The sequence below is a fragment of the Lagopus leucura genome, unplaced genomic scaffold (genome assembly GCF_019238085.1).
Source record: "Lagopus leucura isolate 7727_CA_CO unplaced genomic scaffold, USGS_WTPT01 Super-Scaffold_100044, whole genome shotgun sequence".
NCBI classification, from domain to species: domain Eukaryota; kingdom Metazoa; phylum Chordata; class Aves; order Galliformes; family Phasianidae; genus Lagopus; species Lagopus leucura.
In genome coordinates, this window is record NW_024962291.1 from 4161824 (window position 1) to 4171820 (window position 9997).

General features: G+C 46.1%; 1 long non-coding RNA gene across 1 annotated transcript; it reads left to right on the plus strand.

Moving 5' to 3' along the window:
- The first annotated feature begins 269 nt into the window (after positions 1 to 269).
- Positions 270 to 6353, plus strand: LOC122187267. The gene is made up of 5 exons (XR_006181269.1): positions 270 to 364; positions 462 to 702; positions 2000 to 2170; positions 3884 to 4029; positions 4640 to 6353. It is a non-coding gene; the product is annotated as an uncharacterized LOC122187267 (long non-coding RNA).
- Positions 6354 to 9997: the final 3644 nt, after the last annotated feature.

Here is a 9997-nt window from a genome sequence, read left to right on the forward strand (position 1 = left end):
TTCTGAAAACACTTCTTGGCTGCCAGAAGGGAGATGGAGGGAATTTTAGATACTTTTTATCAATCCTATTTAAAACATTTAGTCAAACCCTATTAGTGGTCTTTGTACCTCTCTTGTGTTTAGACTAACCCCTTTTATACATAGCTTTTCCTGTAGCTGAGAATATCCTGCACTCCTCAGGAGTACCACAGCAGCAAGCAAGCCAAATAAAAGCACTAATGTATTCCCTCTTGTTTAGCTAGCTGCAGATCACCTTGAGGATACAAACTCTCTTCTAATCCATTCTCTCTCCTGCCCTGTAGGCTCATGCCTGGAGCTTGCTATCACCATGTGACTTCAAAACCCACCACATCAAACCTCCAAGGTGAGGATATCACTTCCTTAGCTGACTAATATAACAGCATCAATCACATGTTGCTTTGTCCAAGCATTACACTAATAATACACTGTCCATATTGCAGGAAATGCTTTGACTCAAGGGTCTGTTGTGTAAGTACAGACAGAAAAATGCAGCATGAGCACTGGGCTACTCACAACAAAGCCACAGCAGAGATGGGATAGAGAGCTGTACAGTCTGCAGGCTGGGCCTGCTCTTACCATACACTCGTCTGGGACCGTTCTGAACAGCTATAAGATAAATATTGTGTTCGGAGTCCCTCCTGTGGCACTTCTGCATTTCAGTGCAGATGTGGACAACCTCAGGTGAGAAACAAAGCTACTATTTTATTTTCTCCTGTGGCTAATGGTTAAAGCAAGGAGCAAAGGAAGAGACAGTGACTGGTGCACCCACAGTGTTGATGAGCTATGTCCAGGGAAGTCTGCAACTAAAGCAGTGCAAACTCCAGAGAACCTCTTCAAGCACACTCAATCTTCTCATTTCTTTAGTGAAGCAAGATTTAGCCACTTAGTATCACAGCAGCTTCCCACTACTCATGGCCAAAAGATGTGAAGGCCTTATACAGTGAAAGAGGACTTGGGGAAAAATTCGGAGGGATCAGAGCCGAGTTCACACTGCAAAAGTCCATTGAAAACTGAACATCCATGTGTGCAATGCTGCAGTTCCTTATTTCAAGCAAGGATCCCATGCTCCAGAAACGTGAAAAAGAATTGCTGGTCTATTTTTTTTTCCCAAATCACTCGGCCCTACTTCTGCTTCCTGTACCGTGGAACATCCTTGCTGTGACAAAAAAAACAATACTCATCTTCATTCGGCATAGCATGTTTTGGTGCAGACACGTGGAATGCCTGGAGGCTATGGAGCAAATATCTCCACGCTGACAGTGCTCAGTTAATAAAGCATATAGTCATCAAAATTCAGGAGGTTTTACAGCCATAAGCAAAGGGAATAGAGTGAAATTGGAAGACAGGCAGAAGTAGTGGAGGGCATCTTTACATATGGGAAAATAAAACGGAGTGCAATCTCCCTTTAGTCGTATAGCAAGACTATAAATAAAGGGCATCCCAAGAAGACAGAGCTTTCAAAATCATTCTCACACCCAATGGAAAGTTCCACAGCATATCAGCAGTTTCTTCACAGTAAGGTATTTCATTGTTCCTGCATACATTATTCATAGGCTATTGCCAACACAATTTTTAAACGCTCCATTAAACAACCGGGCTACACAATTCACTCACAAAAGGACATCAGAAAGCCGCTAAGTTTCTTGTATTACATCGTGAGTCCTCTACTTATGTTGTCTAAATTAGTCACCATTCACCTCCCCTTGTCTGGATTTCTTGGAAGAACTGTGGCAGCAATAACTGGAGTAGAAATAAAAGTCACAAAATCCCACATAGTCCCACAGCACTGGCTGCACTAGGAACTAGCGAGTTACACGGGGGGGAGTGGAGCCTTCCTCCTCCTCTTTTGAAGTGATGCATCACATTGTCCTCAGCCACCTCCAAAGCTGCTGCCTGGCTTCAGCTTTGTCCTCTCCCCTTCTGTAAAACTCTCTTGTTAAACACATAGTTGCTCACATTCTCTCTCTCACAATTGCAGAGATGGTAGCACTCCGGCAGGATCCCCATCTCTGTCCTGCCAGCCATGAAGGATCTCCACTACACCACAACGAGCCTGAGACCTTCAGGATGGACAACTGACTGCTTCCAAAGATAGAAACGATTTGCAGCATGCACAGTGCTGCAGGTCCCTGTAGCAGTCTCAGCTAAGGTAAGTAATATCTTTTATCTGTGAAGACAGAAGTCTGTGCTGAAAAGTGTCATTCAAGTTCAGCCTTGTTTGCAAATCACAGCAGCACCTTAGAAGCATACAAGAGAATATTTGGGTTAATAAACGCAGGAAGTTTCATTTAATACCCCATCTTAAAATAAAAACACCTGCAGTTTGAGCAGTTACCATTACAATCACAGCTTACCCTCCCCTGTGTGCACACATGATGAGACAGGTTTTAATTACATTTGTCGTTTTCCCCAGGAACCTTGCCTTACTGAATGTGAGATCTGCAGTTGTGCAGAAAGGCTATGTTTGCTTCGTAACCTTGAAATTATCATTTTCTACTATCTGAATTTGAATTTTCCAAGCCCAACCAGCATTATTTTAAAATAAGTGTTTGCATTATTTCCACCGTAGGAACAACTGAGTAATTCTTCAGGCATAAGGGGTGAGATTCCAGTCTCAGTTTCTTGCCCGTAACTCTGGAATTTAGGAGTTAGAGTCCTCACATAAGAAAAACCTCATAGACCTAGAAGGCATCTCATCATTAACTCTTTATTCCCTTGCACCTTTTCTACAAATATACTTCAAATGAGTTATTTCAGAACATGCCCTTGCCTATCACTCTGTGCTCAGCTGAGCTCCTATGCTGGCTCTGACCAAAAGGAGTGCTCCATGAGGGACACTTCACAGAGACAGAGGTTTCCATGGAGCTGAGATCCAGGCACACATCCTGCTGGGATGGTGTGGCATCAGATATGTTTGGGAGAAACATTGCAAGAAAGGCTAAAGCAACAGAAAGATGAGGCTGGGGGATTTCCCTGTTTGGACAGGTGGCCAGGACCTAGGTAGAGAAGGTGGGACAACTTGCCATCCAGAGGACAAGTCATGGCTGGTATTGGGACACGGTGTACCAACATGAGCGGAGGCTGTGGCTTGAGGAAAGCCAAACACATAATCCATGACTGAACTTGCCTGTACCTTAGGGAAGGAAATATTGCTTGGCTGAATGGGTAAATTGCAGCAAACCAACCATCTCCTTTGCACTGGTGTCTCAAAGACAGAACTTGAGATGTGGCTGTGCCATAGCATTGGAAAATGAAGGATTTGCTGCAGGTGACAAGATCTTTGCTAATGTATGACTTTTTTATGGCTTTAAGCTGGGTTTTGCCATTTTATTAAAATGCCTATTGAATTTTATTCTTATTTCTTTTCTTTTTCCACTGCTCATTCACTCTAGCTGACACACAGTACAGAAAACATCTTGAACATATTACAAAACGTTTGCAAGCTCAGAATTTTAAACTGAGCATAATTCAGGGCATTTTTTCATCTCCTATGTTTACCAAGTCATTTAGAGTCTTTAAAAAAATAGTTCAAGTTGCTGTAAAGACACTATGTCTGTATTTGTGGAATTCCAATGGAAATATGCGTATTTATTAAATTATCTGCATTCAGACAGAGCCAGTGAAACCCTCCAGAGCTTAGAGAGACCATGGGGAAGTTGTGTCCTGCCTCTCACCAAGAGATGTACACCCATCTTTAAACAGAACCTGGTACTGACACACAGAGCTCCTTGGAGGCTCATAGCTTGGATACCCCCCCCCTGCTAGGGATTCATAGGTGTACAGTATGCCTTTTTGTTTTGTCTGTTCTTGTTCTGCTCCAGCTTGGAATATTGCTCATTTCCTTCTTGTTGTTGTTGTTCAGCAGTGACAGATGATGCTATCACACAAGTACTCCAACCACGCTGTGGTTTGGTATTGGTGTAAGACTTCTTGAGAGGTTAGGCTTGCCCAGGAGGAAACACAGCTACAGGAGGAGAAGTAATGCAGGGCAGTGAAGACCTGGAAAAGGTACCCAATGCACAAAATATATGCTGGACCTAGCATGCAGAAATAACCAAAAGCTTCATACAACAGCCCTTAAGCTATATCCTCAAATTAGTTATTGATGACTAGCCAAGAGCCCAGAGGCTGCTAATGACCCCGGGAAGCAACATGGGATATCAAGGACTGTTTTTCTTTTCACAATTCCCCTAAATCAGCCCACACAGAAAATGAGCATGCAACCTCATCTGCACAACAGCTGTGTGCCAGCTTGCTATGGGGCTACGGTTCACACCCATCAGGTTGTAAAATGCTGTTTTCCACGAGAAGTGTTTTAAAAATAAAACCCCAGCTATTCCACTGAGCAACACTTGAGCACAACTGTGCACGCTGGCCAAAAAAAGCTCGGCTGCTGTCCTCCACCCATCCCTCCCATCAGCCTTGGCTGCTTGAGTATAGTTTTGTGTATCAGTGGCTGAGCTCTTTCTCCTGGCTTTTGGCATCATTCGTTGTGGATCCTACCTTGGTTCTGCCTTACCATGACAATAGCTCCCACCCAAGTTGTGCACCAGTAAGTATTTGTATGGCTTTCTTGCCACGTATCATGATGCCACTGCTCGTTTTTCTCATTACCTAGCAAATATGGCTCTTTACAAGGCACTGAAAATCCTCTGCTGTTCAAGCCATGGAAGAGTGGACCACTTCAGACCTGCTTCAGCCCAGAGATGGACCACAATTAGGACATGCAACAGACTTGTCCTCTGTGGAGCAACTGGGAACCAACATGATTCTCCAACAGGTTATGCATACAAAAAAAACCCATCTTATGTGCAATCAAAATGAGTAGACTCTAAGGTGAGAAGCCCACATGTTAACAAGACAGTTTTCCCCAGTTTTCACTACTCATCAGCTTTTGCTAAACTAAGAACAAACACAGCAGTGCTGAGCAACTCCTGGCCACAAACTCAGGAAAAGTCACCAACCTCCTGGCCTTGCTGCACTTCCATCCTTTCTCAGATGGTGCAACATCAAACCTTCTGCATAGGTGCATGCTGAAACCATTATAAATGAGGGATTTTTTTTATGCAGGGGGTCAGATGTGTATGCAATAGGAAGTCTGAGCTGCTGGGTATTGGCACCATTTACATCATCCCTTTCCAAGGCAAACGTCAGGGCCCTCACTGGGCCACAGAGCAAAGGCTGGCAGCCACTTGGGATGCTCAGCTCTGCATCCCTCCTGCATGGATCGCAGAGGTACGAGAAGAGAAGGTTGAGATTAAAAAGGGCCAGCCAGCCAGCACTTCGTATTCTATGGATTGCTGAAACATTAAGGCTGGCTGGGATGGCCCCAGGTAGGTGAGAGCACAGTGCTCTCCCTCCAACTCTGCTCTCCCACAGGAGCAAATCAGCTCCTGGGGAGTCGCTTGCCTTTCATCAGGGAAGGAGTTGGCTTGTACATGTCCCAAGCTACTCCTGAATGAAATTCCAAGAAAAAGTGTTTGTTTACAGAGTGACAGAGTTACTAAACCAGCCAATCAACCTGCCTGAAGTATTGTGTTAGTGCAACATACTTGTGCAAGCCAAGTATTAATAAGAGGGCTTACGTTTCTGTTGGATGTGCCATGAGTCAAGCATCCAATGCAGATGGCTCCTAAACAAACTCCATGTGCTGCAGGAAATTCAAAGTGATTGATAAACCCTTTTCCCCTCAGGTGGAGACAAGACTGACATAATGCCTAATAAATCCCCCAGGAGAAGGTGGTCTGTAATTCACCTTTGGGAGGTTTGTATGTGCAGATAATGGACTGTTTGGCTCCACTGGGCTCACACCATGCCCTGGCCAGGCCCTGCAGCATTTTATTGCGGCTGCCCCTCAGCACTCAGGGCCTCTGTTTCTCTGAGAGGGTGGTGCAGTCACACTCTTCTTGTGCTTGGCTGTCCAGCCAGACCAGTTTGCAAGTAGTCAAAAATACAGGTTTTGTCTGACAGGAGATCCTCTGTTCAGCACAAGCCAGAAGTAGCTAGCAGGGGGTTGGCCTGAAAGCTTCCTGCCCCAAAGGGATAGTCCTCCCAGCTCAGCCATTTGCAGCAGGGGCAGTGGGACCAAGGCAGCCACTCCACCCAGGGAAAAAGCAGTCTCTTCAGCCTCTCCTGCAAAGCAGAGCTGATATTCTGGCTTGTCTCATACCTTCCTGCACTCCAGCAGCCTGTACCATCCTCATCCCCATGGCTCAACTGCATCGCACCCCACCTTAAGCAAAGGAAGCTCCAGCCACAACTTAGCTGCACAATTGAGAGCTAGAAGTACCCTCTCTTCTTTATCTTTCTTTCCTTTTTTTTTTTTTTTTTTTTTTCAAAGAACAAGCTGTGGCTACTTGCCGTAAAAATACAATTAAAATTTTGGCACAGGCCCTCGCAGTCCTTGGGTGGTGAATTCAGATATATTACTGCACAAGTTCTTGGCACTAGAAGAGTCGCCCTTTGGTGAGAGACACAGGATAGCAGGCAGCGGGTGAGGATTAATCAGACTGGCATCTAAAAAGGGCACCTCTGTGGGGCTGGGCTGCCCCACACGCAGCTACATGCAGAAATGAGAACTGCAATAAGAAGTTTCATTTCCAAGCAAAGATCCTGCCTGACTTGTAGTCACATCAAAATTCAGCCTAATCACCAGATTAACCCAGGAATGCAAACCTGTTGGCATTGAGAATAAAACCTTCCATACAACGCTTTTTCCCCCCGGTGCAGTGAGAAGGGAGCCAATGTGGAGCAGCAGTCCGGTCCCCCAGCAGGTTGCCAGCACCTCTGCCTGGCAGTGGGGCAACATTTGCTTCCAGCATCAGCCTCTCAGGGCAGACTGCAGGTCAGTGCCTGCAGGCAGCAGTACGGGGGGGGGCACTGCAGGGCCACCCAGCTGCATGGCAGCACACCAGCATGCAGCACAGGATGTTTTGCATCAAGCCGGCTGGCAAGCCTGTGAGCAAGGCTCACCATGTCCCAGGAGTGCTGGCATGTGAGACTGCAAGCATAGCTCTCGATGTCTCTTTCCCAATGAGCATCTCCAGGTAGGATTTCTTCACTTTAGGCTGCTGTCTGTCCCTAGCACAGGGCACTGCTCAAGTTTGCTCTATCCAATGCTTTACTTTGGCTGTGTTGTGATGGGAGTAGGCTATAGAAGACTGCACAAGGCACATACCTATGAAGTATATTCAAATAAATGGCTTGAGAAGGTAAAAGAGATGAGGAGTTCTAGACAAGCTTTATGGTGTTTTCCAGAGGACAGGAAAAGGGCTACAACCACGAGTCCCTATCTAGCTGCCAGGGAGGGGGGACCTGCAGGGCCAGGAAGAGCTGGCAGGCAGCCTTCTCTCCTGCCCCTTCCCAAGGCAGGGCAGGATACACCCAACTGCCACTCACACAGAAACAGCAGTGCCCACGTGCATGCAATACAAGGACAACAGCAGCTCCACCTTGTCTTCAATTCTTTAATGAAGAAATTAAAAGATGCTGGATGCTGAGCAGTTGCACTGGCCATGCTCACCAGACTGCTTTCAAGGTCAGTTTGGCTCAGCACCAAATGCGAACCAGGAGCTGTCAGATATTGTAGCCCCGTGCTGTCACACCTACATCTTAGAAAAAGCATCTGCAGACACTTGCAAAACAGTGAGGAGGAAAGCCTCAAAAAGGAACATGGAATCTCGCTTTCAACAAACTCCTACAGGAAGATTTACACAGGGAACAGTCCCATAGCAGCCTACAGCAGGGGCAGATGGTTCCAGGGCCAAGGAAACTGTGTTAGGGCATTGCCTGTGCCGCACAGTGCACCAGGAGAATGGAATCACTACAACAGCCAGACCACATAGTCACAGGGGTGTCTGCTCCAAGGAGCCCTCAAGATGCTGAAGCCTCTCTTTAGCAGATGCCAACTCATAAGATGAAAATATAGACAAACACACTTCACCCTGAACTTAAAGCTTGGCTCAGATACACACGTTTTTGTTAGGACTTGTTTTATTTGGATTAGTTTTTCTTTTCTCTGTTACCAAGCATCATCTGTTCTGTCTGCTGGGCTGGCACAGGATCACAAGCAGGGCTATTTTAACTAACTTTGTTTAATCAGAAGTAGAAATGATTGACTCCCATCTGTAGCCATCCTACAGCTGTCAGCAGTTCTGGAGATTGCTTTTGGAGTGCAGTCAGCAATGTACCACCGCCAGTGACCAACAGAATCACCAGTCAGTTCAGATGTCTCTGCAGGGGCCAAGAGAGCTGTCACAGACCCATGCTTTCAGGGCAGCCCATTGGCTCTCAGAAATGAAAACAAAAAAAAATAATTGCATTTGCCTGCCAGCATCTTATCTCAGAGCAAGGCTTGCTTTTCCCTCCTGGGATTCCAGATCTTCCCTTTTGTGCAACAGAAAGCAAGCCCCTCTAAGCGTTTCCTTCACTGCCACTCTCACAAAAGAAACCCTTGCAGACATTTCAAAAGCCGAGCCATAATGGATCTGTCTTTTCTCCTCGCCCATCGGAGCTGCAGTGCTGTCACTGCAGGGGCACACACCCTTCCTGGGTACATGAGGTCAGGTGGGGCTGCATCCCCAGCACTGCTGGGACCTTGATGCATGGCCATGAAGCTACACGGAGCTTCAGCACACAGCCAGCATCACTGGGCAGCCCTCAGGATGGGGCAGGGCAGTTATTTGGCTTCTCACTAAAATCCAGATATTTCTTCTGTGTATTATGCACAAGTCATCTAATCATAGAATGGCCTAGGTTGAAAAGGACCACAACGATCACCTAGTTTCAACCCCCCTTGCCACGGGCAGGGACATCCTGGGGGTGTTTCCCAGGCAGAAATCTAGCAAATACAGCAGTGCTGTGCTGAGAAATCCAGGAGAGATAGCTCAGCCTGTCTTGTGCCTAGTGCAAAACTGAATGAAATGCTCCACGTGTGTAACATGTCCTGAGGGCTGAACGCTTGTGAAACGTTGTTAAAATTAGAAGGGAAAACAACAGCATATTTAGAGAGTTGCCACCCTGTTACCTGATTAAAAGCTGGTAGCCCTCCTGTTTTGTAACCAGACCAATATGTTTTAAGAGAATGGAGGATGTAAGGTCAAAGTATGACAGTGGGGTCACAGATTTTAATTCCAATATCTGTTCTCATGCCAAGACGTGACCTGGACAAGCCAGTATCAGATACAGATTACATGAAGATTAATTGGACTTTCCCACCCAGTTTCAACAGGAAGGGGCAGCCAGGGTTGCAGATGCAAGCATCAACCTACACTATCACTAACCCACACGCTCCCAGGATTCACACTAATGTATTAAGGGTTTCACTTGCAAAACCCCTGCTGCAATCACCACACATATACAAATGCAGACCATGCTCACAAATTACCATGCACCTGCATACCAGGGTAATGCCCTTTACACTGAAGGAGGAGTTCCATGCTTGCATGAGCCAATAAATAACCTGGAAAACTTCAGAAGCATCAGTTAAATAAGTGTGGTCACACTCCTTTTATATCAGGGTTGCAAGGAAAAGCCATGCAGCAGGCTTAGTCTCTTGCAGCAGAACACAAACCAGCTCTGACTAAGGCCACAACAAAACCAGAAGACAGGAGCTGTGGGTTCAGGCTCTCAGCCAGCACAAGCCCACTTCTGCTGAAACCACAGCAGACACAGTGACTCATAAGGCTGAGGATCTGCCCCATGTGTCTAGCACGTGCTGAAAAAATGTGCAGCTGGCTTAGCTTCAAACCTACCCTCAATCTGAAGCAGTAACACAATCAGAGACTACTTGCTGCTAATGTAAATGGACTTATTTTGATACAGAATCGTAAATTCAGTGCCTGATACTAACTGGTGCCATGTTGGTCTCCAAAGATGTTATCTGGTGAGGGGCAAAAAACAAAAGCCCAACAAAAAGTCTGAAGGCTATTTCAGTAACATGGCTTACCTAATTTCCTCACTCTTAGAAGTACATGTG